Source organism: Triturus cristatus, chromosome 5_2, assembly GCF_964204655.1.
Source record: "Triturus cristatus chromosome 5_2, aTriCri1.1, whole genome shotgun sequence".
Classification (NCBI taxonomy): domain Eukaryota; kingdom Metazoa; phylum Chordata; class Amphibia; order Caudata; family Salamandridae; genus Triturus; species Triturus cristatus.
Window position 1 is genome coordinate 646370015 of NC_140588.1, and position 13581 is coordinate 646383595.

Consider the following 13581-nt stretch of genomic DNA (forward strand, 5'->3'; position numbering starts at 1 on the left):
AAGATGGCCGCGCCCATTCGCGATCGCATGGGTAAGTCCGCCCGAGTAAAATACGCTTCCCAACACGACGTGCGCATCGCGAACACGCTGTACGCGACCCGGAACAGGAAATAAGGCATCGCGAGCGGGCGGGACAATTGAAAAACAAGATGGCCGCGCCCATTGGCGACCGCATGGGTAAGATCGCGAGATATTATCCCCCGAGCATGCAAACAGCTCCCTGAACATGCACAATGCGCTCCCGAGCAAGGAAAAAGGGATCGCGAACGGTCGCCCTAAGCAACTACGCACGCTCGCGAAGCTATGGGTAGCTCGCATAGTGCAAGAACATCTTCGCATAGCTTCGAGTAGCTTTGCGTAGCGCGACTACGCGAATTACGCCCAGGGTTAGTTTTTTCCCTGCTCGCGATTGTGATCGGTAAGTTTGCGAGTGTGAGCTGCCGCTCGGGTAGAATTTTTACCCAAGCTGCAGGAATGCCAGCACAAACTGCAGTTCGCACTGCACTCCGCGACTCGTGGAACATCGCTGAGTTTTTTTGTAACTTTGTGGATTTCCGCGTAGCTAAACTCCGCGAACTACACCCAGGCCTAGTGATTTTTATGCGATTGGTACTGTTTCGCCATCATTGTAAGTGAACCCGCATTGACCCTCTATTACACAGATCACCAAGTTGTGTACATTTACGCGTGTCTGTAAGTGTTTGGAAGCAATCATGTCTTCTTGCAGTGAACATATGATGTTTGAATGTTCCTGTGTCCAATAACTGAAAAGTCAGGTTTTATTAAGTTGTAGAAAGGTTTTACTCTTTCTGCGTAATCGAAAATGTATGTTCTGCCAAAATGTAGGAATCCCAGTATTGATTTTAAGTTTTTTAATGTTTTTGGAGGTTGGAGCAGCGCACACTTTTCTAAAAAGTTAGCTTCCAGGCTTTTTCTCTCACTCGACAGCTCATATCCTAAAAATAGGACACTGAGGTGGACAATTTTTGATTTTTTAAAGTTAAAATTGCAGCCCTCAGAGGCGAATCCCATAATTATGGTGCTCACCCTGGTCAAGTGCCTTTTTAAGTCATCGCCCGACAGATAAACATCATCCACAGAAGACAATGCTTCTTAATCAAAATGTTGTAGCAATACAGTTACTGTTGCTGAAAATAACTCCGGGCTGTTCTTATACCCATGGGGGAGATGATAAAATTTTCGCTGGGACCCCAACGCGGTCAAATACCTGCTTTCAGATGCTATATTTTGTCAGAAAAATCCATTTGAGATATCAAGAGTTGTTTTGTATTTTTTCCACACAATGTTATTCATTAATGCTGCACTGTGTGAGTTTTGGACAGCAAATGTCTGTGTGCATGTGTTTAAATGTCTGTAATCTAAAACTAGATGATATGAGTTGTCCCGTTTTGATCCAGGAAACAAAGAATTGTTCATTAGTGAGGTGCCATTTTCGATCACCCCTTCTGCCGCACTGTCTAACATCGTTAGAGCCCATTCCTCGTTCAGAAGATGCGTCCCCAGAATTCTGGGCATGTCTGATCTTCAGACCTGCAACTTTCTTTTTCTTAAATTGAGGTTTTGATTTTGGCTTGTCTACTTTCTTGGAAGTATAGTTTTGAGTGTGCTGCTTGTCTCTGGACTTTGTACGCTCTTCTTTGTGTTCTGACCGTCCTTCTCTCTCAGAGGTTTTTGTTGAGCCCTGAAAGGAATGAGAGGAACGTGTATCAGTATCCTGATACCTGTCAGGTTTCCTAATATTATCCCTATTCCTGAGAATATATCTCTTTTCAGAGGGCTCCTGTGGAGGAGGTCTACCTCTGGATTGAGATCTCTTTTCTGTAAAGTTTTGTTGTTGTTTATTATCCCACTTCTATTTAGAAAAAGCAGGTGTCTGCTTGGAAGTGTCCATTTCAGGACTGCCCATCAGTTGTGGTTTTAAAGCTTTCCCACCCAAACTGTCTCTGCCTAATTCTGCATATGCAGTTTCTATTATTTTGGGCAGTTTGTGTTGTTGATCCAACGGTCCGAACTCCCTTAGGCATTGACGGAATGCCACTGAAGCTGCTTCCCCTTTAATATCAGCTAGTATTATGGCTGATACCTGGCCGGGGAACAGCCATTACAACGCGGTTATTACCACGCTGTGCAGTTACATCGCATGCGTTACAACGCATGCGATGTTACAACGCTATGCCATTAGAACGCAAGTCTGTACATCGACTTGCGCTAGATGGCGTGCTAACATTACAAATTGTGTAGTTTACTATCCCAACACCTTCCCTACTGTTAAGTAGACTGGAGTTGGAATAGTAAATTACACTTTTTTAATGTCAGCACGCCATCTAGCGCAAGTCGATGTACAGACTTGCGTTCTAATGGCATAGCGTTTTAACATCGCATGCGTTGTAACGCATGCGATGTAACTGCACGCGTGGTAAAAACCCGCGTTGTAATATCATACATCCACCTGGTCATAGTTATTTAATAACTTCATCCCTAAGTTCAGAGCAGGTTCTGCTCCATACTCATTTTGTATTTGTCTTAATACATCTGGTATCACCGCTAATGAAGGAATACCATGAGTCCTGGTATATATGGCAGCAAAGACTGTACCCCAAGAGGTGCAATCCTCTAATTATGGTGTTATCCCCATGGACAGGCAGATTGTTAGCATTCTATGTTTTTCAAACATCGTAGTATTTGGGAATACGGCCTCGAGCTGAGTTATTTTCTGAGCTACCCAGAATGGTATTTATTCACGTTTTGGTGGCATTTTGCCCATTACCGCGTGTAACGTTTGTGGTGTGATTTCTAGTTGCTGTACCCTGAGATTGAGTTCCATTCATTGCAACTGTTGTTGGTTGGACTGTGAAAGTCTGCATGACGAATTGTGTCAGGTTTTTGTAGATTCGAATTACATTTTTGTGTTGTATGAGTACGTCTGGGTGTGGCATTGTATCCATGTCAGTATGTGGTGTGTAGGCCGCTAATATTGGCCATGTCGTCCTGTCTCGCCAGAGCGGGACTAATCTTACTCTGTGTCTATTGTGGGGTAGGGCGCCTTTAAACCAGTAAAAATGTTCCTGGTGCATGAACAGAACATCTATGTCTTCGATGGACCATATTCCACTGGTACATCTCCTTCTGTATATTAGTGAAATGACTGTGTTCTAGCATCTGCTTCTGGGAATGTAACCCACAAATAGAATACCACTGTTTTGTTTGATTTGTGTGCCTCAATCACAAAAAGCTACTAAGCCAACCCTAGGTGTTAAACCATATTCTAGTAGGTTCAGGGTGATAGTGCATCTGAATTTAGGTGCAATGAGAATTCCATCCACCTCTTCATCTCCTGTTGAGAGGCATCAAGTCACCACCGGGTTATCTTCACCCTAGTCATTTTGTAAAGGAGAAGTTTGTTCAAAGAAACTAAGATAAGGTGTTATTTTTGCACAATTTTAGGAACACTGTGTCCTGTCAAGCTTGATTAACCATCAGCTAATAAATAGGATATTTTGCTTACTCAGCTGTGGCGGAGCTTTTGCCCACCCACTCCAGACATCTCTGGTGTTTTGTGAGTAGTCGTCTCTGAGAAATAGCACAACTGAACTACTCAGATTCTACTGTTAAATAAGTACTCAACCAACATTGGTGGCACCATGTCGTGTAGTTCCTATAGTACCCATGCAGGACCTGCATGTTTGGATAACATAAACTGTGGGATTGGTGGTAGACTGGTTCCGTGCACCTCCACCGAGAAATCTTAGCCTGTTTGCATTAGCTAGCTCAGAGTGCCACCAGCTTCTTCTCTTATTGGGGAGAGAATAGTTTCTGGGAACCTTACAACATGAAAACCCTGATCCCTCAGGATCGTGGAAATAATGTACTACTTTTCGCTCAGTCACTCGTGCTCACTTAGTTTGTCTCAGATATACACAGAATAAACAGTCTGGGCATTTCAATAAGGGTTTTTTTGAACAGTTGTTATTCTTATGTAGAATATTTGAGCTGCAACAACCATTAGACAGTAGCAGAGATATATGATTAGCAGTACAGTGAATATAAAAGGATAGTACAGTTCTACCATCTTGCAATAAGCATGAATAAATACATGAATATAAAATGCATGATAAAAGTGCGTGTACTCCTAAGATGCCTTTCTAGGTGTACCTAAGTTTACCTAGCATGTGAGTAGGTGTAAAGCCAAGACTCCCTCTAGGATTTACTCGAACCCCATTACCTGAAGACTGAGAATGTAGGAGCCCCTCTTGATCTCGAGTTGGACATGCGCGAGGGATGTTTAGACCACTGTCAGCTAGAGAGTCTGCATGCAGGAACCTCAGAGTCTCTGGTCAGTGTGTCGGCCGGGACATCTCGGTTCCCTCTATCTAACACTAGCAGGAGGTGTTGTATTTATACAGAAAAGTATCTAGGGATCCTTTGTCCCTTGTTTCTTGTATTAGCCATTGTTGGAATTGAGGATGACGTATGGTATGAAGCGTGTACGTAGATATGGGGAGGAAGGTAGTGTTGCCTCAACCTGGTTTCCAAGAAACCTTAGGAATATTCATTCATACTGTGTCAGTCTAAAGATGAAGTCATCGTATGCCATTGTTCAGGGAAACACTCCTTCTGTGCCCAGGACTAGAACTAGGTAAAGGTTCAATCCTAAAAGGCTTGTTACTGTGTAGTGTAGGGGAGGTGATGTAGGTGAAAGAGTATGATGTTACCCTGGCCTATATTAGGGTACCTATATGAAACATAACAGCACAGAGCTCATCAAGGTTTGCATCATATTTGTAGCAGTGTTTAGCAAAGGACAATGAGAGCCAGGAGTATGCTTAGTAACCAGTAATGAAAGCACCTTATTAACAACTATGTTATAACGAACGGCCTTAAAGGAAGCTGAAAGCTCATGAGGACTTAAATTATGTTAGACACAATATAAAGTTAATAATATGACGATGAACAATCAGTTTTGACAGCATTTTAATGATGCACAATCAGTGGGTCTTCTAGAAAGGGTATTTGTTGACAGGCAATGTTTTAAGCTGTTGAAAAAGAGTTGTTTTAGGGTTGAGCGAATAAATAGGAGTAGGAAGACTAGGAATGTAATGTGAGCGAGGAATCAATGGATGGCTTTCGATAAGTATAATTACAATATTTAGAAAGCAGGGAGGATACATTTCCGAGATTAGAGATCAGGAGAATAGATTAAATAGATGGGAGAATTGAGAGGAAAGATAGGTAAAAAATGTTTTTTGCATAAAGTAATCACAGTTAGATTAAAGGAGTGAAAATAGTGTTGAGCATGTAGTTATGGTTAAATTGCTGGAACAGTACATTTCACTGCACATTATTTACAGAGGAGTTAAACAATATGGAATAACAGGAACAAATGTTGTTTGTGCTAATTTTACATGTCATTATCCACATTGCTTTTATATACATGTGTAACCACGGCAAGATCTGATTGTAGGTATCTCCTACCTAGGTAGGTACACTTCTCATGTATGGAAGGGCAAAAACTAGTACACTGTAAATAATATTTACACCTCTTTTATTGGCAAGTGTGTCATGATCTAAATAGATATGTCAGTTGTTGAAAGTGTGAGTGGCGGGAGGAGATGAGTGCCTTTCATGAGTAGGGTGTTGCTGAAAGAGAACAGAAGCCAGGGTGAAGAAGTTTAACTAATAGTGGAAAACATTTAATAACAACTCAGAGTAATCAAATAGTATAAATTATCATTTTGGGTTTTTGATTTATGTTTCCTGCAAAGGCGAGAAATGTTATGCATATATTTTTCACACCTCTAATAGCACAAATTTGAAGACTGAAGGAATGTGCTGAGATTACAAACAATCTCCACACTATTTTGAATTTTCTATTAGGTTATTTTTGTGTGGTTTACTTGAGTATCAGACATGAAAAGCATAAATGAATATATTCAATAAATGGACACTTTACCATTTATAATGGAGATGGGGTTGTATAGTTTTTGTTTCTGATCATACTTTTAGTTGTAGATTGAAAAGGCCATGTTTTTTTCTTCATCTTGCAGACAAATAATCGAAGAAGGGACATATGTACGCTTAAACGTCAGTTAGTAGCATGTGGTTTGTATTTGTTTTATAAAACAATCATGCTTGACAGAGTGTAGATGCATATATATATATTCACTGAAAAAACCATACGTTTCAGGCACGTTATAGTTAGAAATTAGCATTTAAAAAACCTTTAGAAATTCACTAAAAAAAACCATAGGTTTCAGGAACATTATAGTTAATTGTACATTTCACTCATACAAAACCATAGAAATTCCACCATTATAGTTAGTTCAGCTAACTATAACTCGCTCCCCCGCAATGCACTGCTGATGACGTCAAATATTACATCATTCATTACATAGTTAGTGACATCATTGACGACATTACTGATGACATCTCAAATGAGATCACTGATGACATCACTGATGACATCATCCACTGAATGTGGTTTTCTTCAAAATTTAAATATGTATTATTTTTATACCAAGATGTATTGAGGAATGAATGGATGTATAAGTGTCTGGATGGAGGATTTAGTAGGTGTGTGACTGACTGTTTAAGTGAATGATTAAATGTATCTTACTGAATACATGGGTTAGTGTCTAAAGTGTGTGAATGTCTGTTTCACTCTGTCTGTTGTGTAAGCTGCTGCATCAGTTGGTCAGTAGCTACATGAATGTCTATATGGGTTATTGATTATTTGCCTGCGTATTTCTATAGGAGACTGAGTGTGTGTGTGGTTGAGTGGGGGGTGTGACTCTAGGCATAGATGTGTTAGTGGTTGATTGACAGGGTGTATGAGTTTAAGAGTGCATGTGGAAACAGTTGTATGGGTGGGTAAGTGTGTGTATGGGTGTCTTGGTGAGTGAATCGATGTCTCAGTGCACATGTCCAGCTAAGTACATATATAAAAGGCAGTGTATGAGAGTTGGTGTATGTATGAGTGTATACTTGTATTAATGATTATATAAGAGACTAAGTAAGCGTTACTATCTGTATGAATACATGAGGTGGTGTGTGTATAACTGTGTAGGTGAGTAAATGGAACTGTGATTGATTCTTTGCATGAGTGACTAGGATGAGTACATAACTGACTAGTATGAGTGCTGGTGTGTCAATGTCTATAAAGGTGTATGAGTACATTTGATAGTGTTCTATTGATCAGTGACTGCTTGTATGAGTGATTGTATGGGTGAATGGGTAGATGTGTGTGTAGACCTAGGAATCACTGTGTGGTTATGTAGTAACTGGTATTAGTGTGTCAATGGTATCGAAAATGGAAGTCTGTGTTTTACAGTGTATTTATCAAAGGTTATATTAGTGTGTGAGGAGGTGCATCAGATTGTCACATGGATGATGTCATCAGTGATATCATCAGTGATGTCATTTGAGATATCATCAGTGATGTCACTGACCATGTCATGAATTATATAATATGTGACGTCATCAGCAGTGCATTGCGGGGGCGCGAGTTATAGTTAGCTGAACTAACTATAACGGTGGAATTTCTATGGCTTTGTATGAGTGAGATGTCCAACTAACTATAACGTCCCTGAAACCTATGGTTTTTTCAGTGAATTTCTAAGGTTTTTTAAATGCTAATTTCTAACTATAATGTGCCTGAAACCTATGGGTTTTTTCAGTGAATTTCAAAGGTTTTTTTAAATGCCAATTTCTAACTATAACGCGCCTGAAACCTATGGTTTTTCAGTGAATTTCAAAGGTTTTTTGAATACTAAATTCTATCTATAACGTCCCTGAAACCTATGGTTTTTTCAGTGAATTTCAATGTTTTTTTTAATGCTAACTTCTAATTATAATGTTCATTTAACCTTTAATTTTTTCCATCACCCAAGAAAAACACAACACCCACTGCCACAACCCTCAGGGCCTGCCCCCATACCACCCCTCTCCCTACTATAATTTGTTTTATTTGTAACTGAAGCTATATAATGTCTTCTTATTTTTTTAATATTAAACAACTACATAAGGTATGAAGGGGAACCCAGCCCAGAGCCACATATGAAGACCAACACATGTCATAGATCTACTGATCAAGCAGCTCCGAACACCAAGAACGTCACAATACCCACCACCACCCCCAAGACAACCCCCTCTACCACCAAGGCAGCACAGAACAAGACGAGCAAACTTTCCGAAAATGGCATGGCCCCTCAGTCTCACAATAGCTGAATATTGGGACAGGTGTGAACAAACTATATGAGAAGGAAGCAATTCACCCATGAATAACAATGCACACAATACAAAGTGTAGTGGTGATGTGCTGGAGACATCTCAGTATGTCGAACACACACCTCTCCATGTGCACAAATAGCACTGGTACTTGTAGTGTTGTGGACAGTGGACCCAACCATGTTATGTCAAACACTAGTGAAAATCTCAGTCATGTAGCTGTGTCGTCCCCCCTGTAAGCATAAGCGTAACCGGAGTGGGCTGGTTCGATGTACGCCACTTCAGTGTAGGAGTGTGAATAAATAGGCTGGAGCTCTGGGCGTGGTTCACTTGTGGGAAGGACAAAGTGTCTGCCAGGGCTGCGCCCCTCACCCTGCCACAAGGCTGCCGACATGACCACCAGCCTCCTCAGCCGATCGCTGGCTTCAGCCACACAGACCCCCAGCGGCACAGCACCGCAGACTTATGTCTCTACAAACTACTGCCTTCGATATATACTGCGAACAGCAAGGCTCACAATTCAGATCGAGTCGCGATTGCAGATGACGCAGTCCAGTAGACAAGAGACATTGCTCAAGTCAACAACAGGTGGCTGTGGGCCGCTCCTGACTGCTGCCTCCGGCCTACACTGCGGTCAGTAGGGCTCACAATTCAGATGGAGTCGAGATTGCAGATAACGCAGTCCAGTAGGCAACAGACATTGCTCAAGTCAACAACACGAGCCTGTGGGCCCTTCCTCACCGCTGCCTCCACTGCGGTGAGTAGGGCTCACAATTCAGAGCGACTCGCAATTGCAGATGACGCAGTCCAGTAGGGAACAGACATTACTACCAGTGCGGCCAGGCCGGACCATGCATCATCGTTGACTGCGCACACGCTAAGTGCTTCAAGTACCACTAACTCTGTGCAGCTCAAGTCAACGCCACGTGGCTGTGGGCCCTTGATGTCTGCTGCCTCCGGCCTACAATGCGGTTAGCAGGGCTAACATTTCAAGATTAGTGCCGATGCAAATAGTTTAAGAGAGTATAATTGGTTAAGACGACTGCATGCTCCCAATCTGTGCAGCTCAAGTCAATGTTACATGGCTGTGGGCCTTTGATGACCGCTGCCCCCGGCCTACACTGTGGAAGACCAGTGACACGTGGTGCCACTAACCCTGTTCAACACAAGCCTGCGACACATAGTACCACTAACCCTGTTCAACACAAGCCACGACACGTGGTGCACTAACGCTGTTCAACACAAGCCGGCAACACGTGGTGCCACTAACCCTGTTCAACACAAGCCGATCCAACATGTGGAACTTTGTCCCGAGTCCTTAATGGCAGTGACCCCAAGTCGGTGGCAGCGACCACAGCACCAGACTCCCTGTGATCAGTGAGGCATATTTCCATATGCAAGGCCGGCGACACGTGGTGCCACTAACCCTGTTCAACACAAGTCGATCCCACATGTGGAACTGTGTTCTGACTCCTGAATTGCAGTGACCCCAACTTCGTGGCAGAGACGACAGCACCAGACTCCCTTCAGTTTAATTTGTTGTTGTTTTGTTTAAATAACATGTTTTATATGTAAATCTATACATGACTAAGATTCTTGTTTGTCCAACCACACAGGGAAAATTCCGGGCCCAAAAAGGTTGTTGGGGGTATGTTGGTAATGTGGGAAGAGGGTGCCTTACCTGCTGATGTTGGGAGAGGTAGCGTGAAAGGGGTATCTCTCATAGAAAGAACTCCGGTATGTTTTCAGAAAAGCCTCGGACAGATGCCAGCTGATGGACAGAATCACAAAATGGCTTTTCAATGCTTATATAGTGTTATTTATAAACAGTTCGCACCCAGGCTCGCAGAGGGACAACTGTGGCCCGTCCGCTCGACTCACAGACGAAGTACTATGAGCAGACCGCTCCCAAAGGAACAGCAGCTTAGTAGCTTGCAGAGGTACAGGCACAGCAGCATATTAGCTCGCAAAGGTAGAGAGCTGCGAGCCGACGGACTGGCTTCTAACGGCATAGCTGTGAAGTAGTGATGTTAGGCATAGGGAACATGAAAGGGTTATCTCACACAGACATAGCTCCGGTATATTAAATTGTCCCCGGGACCTTTCTTTTATATTTTCACACGATGCAAGAAAGCGCACTTTCTGGACCAAGACCTTTCTCCCTACCAAATTTGGCGTAATTCCGTCCAGCAGTTTGACCTGTAGCCTTGTCTAAAGTTTCGTATGGAAAATCCATTGAGAAAACATGTTTTCACACCCCCCACATAGCTACCTGTCGCAGGCGTACTCGCTGTTGGTGTGCAGGTCAGCGGTCTAGTTGTCAACATGTCACGGCCAATCCCTAAGGGCAGGTTTGCACACACACCACACCCAGCCGGCACATGCATCACAGGCCATATGACCACGCAAATATAATGGATCAACAACGTCACATCCTTTATTACTGGTGGTGACTGGATTGTGGACACTCCACGGATCTCAATCATAAGGAGTCCATGAAAAGTTGCACAGAGGGTTAGTCGCACCCTGAGCTGTATGGCTGTCAGGGGCCTACTACCACGTGGCACGGACTTGAGTTGTACAGGGTTAGTGCCACCCGGAGATAATGTGGCCGTCAGGGGCCTACTACTATGTGGCGTGGACTTGAGTTGCACTGGGTTAGTGCCACCTGAAGCTGATGTGGCCGTCAGGGGCCTACCACCACATGGCGCGGACTTGAGTTACACAAGGGTTATTTGCACCCTAAGTTGTATGGCCGTCAGCATTGCACAGGGTTAGCGGCACCAAAAGATGATGTGGTCTCCGCCATTGATGACTCAGGACTCATCGACATGTGTGGGATCTGCTGGGCCACGGAGCGGGTCCACATAATGTGCACCAAGCCATGGTGGAGGGACCAGGACCTGGAACTTTCACAGGCACGTGGTGTGCCCACTGGTAGACGCTCTGGTGGCAGCAGGTAATTATTTGGTCATGGATGTGCAGGGGTGGCAGTGTCTCTCTCTCTCTCTCTCTCTCTCTCTCTCTCTCTCTCACTTCCCTCTCTTCACTATCTCTCTCACTCTCTTCCTTCCTTTCCTTCTATTTCTCTCACTCTCTCTCCCTTCTCCCTTTCTCACTCCCTTTCTTTCCTTCCCTCTCTTTCGCTCTCTGTTTAATTTCCTTCTCTCTTTCTCTGTGTCTCACTCCTTTGATATGCGCATTACACACGTCCTTATTTTATGCTTTTTTTTCCAGGCTGTGTCGTCCACAATGATGGACCCGACAGGAGTCTTCCACCTTGTTGTTTTGTGCTGAGTTTGTTAAATTTAGTTTATCCTCTATATGTACGTACACGGAAAAATAAAGTTTTGAAAAAAATAAAAAAATAAAAATTTCAATAAAGTTTTTGGTTGTTACTTAAATGCTGTGTGACTCTTCATCGTTCTTATTACAGTTATTTGATGGTGTCTACCATGGTGTTAAATTTTGGGGCAGTTATTGCAGGAATACAATTTGCACCAGCTTCTGAATAGTGTGTTAGATTTATCTCAACTTTAGTTGCATTAAAGTGCTGATAATGAGATGCAGAGTAGGTGTTCCTGTGCAAAAACACACGAGGTGCACCTTTGCGATTGATTCTAAATACTAAAATCCTGTATTGAATTGCACTGTGGTAGTGGGTGCATTTACAGTGTATACACAAAATCAATGAAGAAATCTCGTTGTATTTATATTGATTTGCAATACTGGGTCACGTGCTGGATCTTGACGGGAAACACTGCCCAGTTTCTTTATTTTTCTATACACGAAAAAAACACATCACAACTTTCACAACGAAAGGCAAAAAATGCGATGCAAAACAAATTCTTTACAACAAACAAATGATGGACGGAATGCTGACAATGCATACATTCTCCCCCAGTCAAGAGATCTGGGTTAAATCCATCGTTCTTTTGCCCACTACACCACCCCAGTTTAGACATGGCCATATGCAAATCAGTCTTGACCCTGTGCCTCATGGGAACAGTCCAGCCCGAACTGCCAAGCCATGTCTTCCCTGGACCGGAATCAAGCATCCTAGGACCGGTTTCTGGCTATCAGCCGTCATCAGCCAGGATAGCTTGACTCCAGTGGCGTAGTGAGCACGGGTCCCACGTCTGGGAATACCCATCCCACTTAGGGCGAAAAGCGTTACAACAAACAAATGATGGACGGAATGCTGACAATGCATACATTCTCCCCCAGTCAAGAGATCTGGGTTAAATCCATCGTTCTTTTGCCCACTACACCACCCCAGTTTAGACATGGCCATATGCAAATCAGTCTTGACCCTGTGCCTCATGGGAACAGTCCAGCCCGAACTGCCAAGCCATGTCTTCCCTGGACCGGAATCAAGCATCCTAGGACCGGTTTCTGGCTATCAGCCGTCATCAGCCAGGATAGCTTGACTCCAGTGGCGTAGTGAGCACGGGGCAAAACAAATTCTGGCGATAAGTCGCGTTTGCACCAGAGATTTTACACCTGCTTTCTGCTGGTGTTAAGCAGGACGACTACCTGTAGCATGAAAGGGAACACAGCCAAGAGCCACACCAGAACACCCACAGGTGGCATAGAGTCAATGAGCATGATACACGGATACCCATGAGGGCCCCAACACTCATCGCAACAACCCCACGACCGCCAACGCCCCCTGAACCCGCATCTGAAAACAACGAGGAAACATGCCACACTCAAAGGTCCTTCGTCGTAGTTACTATGCGTGAAATGGCCATCACACGTGCTCCCACCACAACCCTGCCCTGCCCTGCACTCATTGCACATTGGACCAAGCTGTGTTTCATCCACAAGACTGGCACACGGCAAGCCAGTGCAGCTACAAGCAGAGCCACTATCGCAATGGCAGGGCATCCCTAACACATGGTCAACTCCATTCACGTCCACCTATACCTTGTACGTCTGCTGCATGTCCTGGGATCAATTACCGACTGAGCGTCCGCATTGCGGACGTCACCTGCGTTAAACCTGTGTTGCAATATCGCACGTGCCTATCCGAGTGGTGCATGGACGTGTACCTCTCCAACATGTGGGTAGCTGACATGGATTATGATGGGTGTGTGTGCACCCTGTTGGCCCACTACCAGGAGTGTCATGGTGATGCCCGTTTATGGAATGCATGGATGTTTGGCGTGCATGTTGGGAACTGGGCCTGGGAGATTGCACGTGCCGTAGTATGCAGTGAGCAAATTGACCCACTTCCCGATTCTACTTTGGTGCACATTGGGTACAGAGGTTGGAGTCAGCATATCTGTCCCAGTCAGCTAATGGATTACATTGATGACATGTCAAATATTGTGG